The following is a 2,856-nucleotide window of genomic DNA, read 5'->3' on the forward strand; positions in this document are numbered from 1 at the left end:
GGTCTATGGTACTACTGTAGCAGAGGGTCATGTTTGTGGTTTGTGCTATTGCTATAAATTAAGTGCAACAGCTCCTTCTGTCTATAAAGAGCAAGGAGGTTTTTTTTGCAGTGATATAGATGACTGCACATGAACAGTTGGGAGGAAGAGACATGGAAGGCTTCTGTGACAACTCCTAGTCCCCCTCTCTCCCCCAAAAAGTAACAGCTTAGACAGGAAGCCACTGCTAAAGAGAGGCTCTCCACAGTTGATGGATTCTGACAAAGGTGTGGGAAGGGAAGGACTCAGTTCTATTTAAGCAGCAGGCCACTAAAAATTTGACCATGCTCCAGCAAATATATATATATATATAACACAAAGTAGACTTTCTATTTTATATTTATATACTCTTTTAATTTTTTATTTTTAATGGGTGCAGTGAACTTTACTGATGGTATTCAAGAGAGTAGGACTCCCTAAGCCTCTCTTTATTCTGGGGGTCTGGGGTGGAAATTGTGAGGGAGATGATGAGTGTCTGGGATTGAGTTGGACAGGGACTGCTCAGCAGCCAGAGCCTCTCTCTTGCTCGTGTCCTTGCTGGGGGTGGATGGTCCAGGGTGAGCTTCTTAGTCCTTGGAGGCCATGTAGGTCTTGAAGTCTACTACCCTGTTGCTGTAGCTGAATTCATTGTCATTCCAGGAAATGAACTTTACAAAGTTGTCATTGAGAGGGATGCCAGTCCCAGCATCAAAGGTGGAAAAGTGGAAGTCACTGTTGAAGTTGCAGAAGACAACCTGGTCCTCAGTGTAGCCCAGGATGCCCTTCAGTGGGCCCTCAGATGCTTGCTTTACTACCTTCTTGATGTCTTCATACTTGGCAGCTTTCTCCAGGTGACATGTCAGATCCACAATGGACACATTGGGGGTAAGAACATGGAAGGTCATGCCTGTTCAGCTCTGGGATGACCTTGCCCACAGCCTTGACAGCAACAGTGGATGCAGGGATGGTATTCTACATGGCTCCATGGCCATCACACCACAGGTTTCCGGAGGGGCCATCCACAGTCTTCTGGGTGGCAGTGTTGGCATGGAATGTAGTCATGAGTCCTTCCACAATTCCAAAGTTGTCGTGGATGACCTTAGCCAAGGGGGCTAAGCAGTTATTAGTGCAGGATGCATTGCTGATTCTCTATGGTGTTATAGACACCAATAGACTCCACAACATACTTGGTGCCTGCATCACCCCATTTGATGTTAGAGGGATCTTGCTCCTGGAAGATGGTGATGATCTTCTGGTTGATGACAAGCTTCCCATTCTCAGTCTTGACTGTGCCTTTGAACTTGCCATGGATGGAGTCATACTAGAACATATAGACCATATAGTTGAGGCCAATGAATGGGTCATTGATGGCAACAATGTCCACTTTGCCAGAATGGAAGGCAGCCCTAGCAACTAGGTATCCCATGTGGACAAGTCTGTTCACTCTGACTTTCACCATTATGTCTCAGGAATGAGGCTGGCACTGCACAAAAAGATACGGCTGTATCTAGAACATGGAGGAGCTATATACTCTTCCTAATTTTATTTTTTTACTTCTTTTGGGGGGAAGGTCATAAGAGGGTGGACATGTAAAAACTGTGAAGAGATTGTAAATGTGGTTCATGGATGAGAAATTCCCAGAGAATCAATAAAAATATTATGTGGGAAAAAATGGAAGAGGGAAGACAAGAAAGTAGGTGATCATTTTGGTGGTTTGATAGGTATGGCCTCCATAGACTCAAGTGTTTGAGTGCTTGACCCATAAGGAGTGGCACTATTAGGAGGTGTGGCCTTGTTGGAGTAGTTGTGGTCTTATTAGAGGAGGTGCATCAATGTGGGGTACAACTTTGAAGTCTCATATAAAATATGTATACAGTCTTCCCTTTGCTACCTAAGAATCAAGATGTAGAACTCTCAGTTCCTTCTCTAGCAACATGCCTGTCTGTATACTGCATCACTTCCCACCATGATGATAATGGACTAAAGCTCTGAAATTGCAAGCAAGCACTAATTAAATGTGTTCTTTTACAGGAGTTGCCATGGTCAAGGTGTCTCTTCACAATAGAAACTCTAAGACAATTATTAAATCAAATATTCAAACAACCCAAGTGAGGTTAATCAATAGAAATGGAATATTTAATGCATGCCCATCTCATTGGATAAGGGGAATATAATCATTATAAATAGAAAAGGGTTCTATTGTATGAAATGTATTGCCAAGATTAGTCCTTATAGTGTGGTGTTTTGCTCTTACTTTTTTGGGAGGATCTACCACCCATTTCCCAAATAACTCACACATAGAGGCTTATTCTTAGTTATGAATGCCCAATCTTAGCTTGGCTTGTTTCTTGCCAACTTTTCTTAAATTACCCCACCTATCTTTGGCATTGGGCTTTTATCTTTCTCTATTCCTGTATACCATTTTCTTTCCTTATTACTCTGCGGTTTGCTGTGAAGCTGGGTGACTGACCTCTGATGTTGTCCTCTCTCTCCTTGTTCTCCTGTTGCTCCTTGCTCCTCATTTTTCTTTTTATTTATATGCTCTGCCTTCCAGCCCTGCCTATCCTTGCTCCTGCCTCACTATTGGTCATTCAGCTCTTTATTAGACCATCAGTTGTTTTAGACAGGCAGAGTCACAGCTTCACAGAATTAAACAAATGCAGCATAAACAAAAGTCACACACCTTAAAATAATAGTCTACCACAGGTCCTTGTCTTCTTTTTACTGAAATAGGTGTGATAACCAAGAACTACCTCTGCCAAGAATATTTCATGTGTAATTGCAAAGAACTCAGAATGAGAAATGAAGAAAATTACTTTATAGACTCCATTTCAATCA

The 2,856-nt window shown here is 42.3% G+C and overlaps 1 pseudogene; it reads right to left on the reverse strand.

Moving 5' to 3' along the window:
* Positions 1 to 605: 605 nt before the first annotated feature.
* Positions 606 to 2,540, reverse strand: LOC107977065 (annotated as a pseudogene).
* Between the last annotated feature and the right edge of the window lie 316 nt (positions 2,541 to 2,856).

The sequence above is a fragment of the Cricetulus griseus genome (genome assembly GCF_003668045.3).
Source record: "Cricetulus griseus strain 17A/GY chromosome 1 unlocalized genomic scaffold, alternate assembly CriGri-PICRH-1.0 chr1_1, whole genome shotgun sequence".
Lineage (NCBI taxonomy): Eukaryota > Metazoa > Chordata > Mammalia > Rodentia > Cricetidae > Cricetulus > Cricetulus griseus.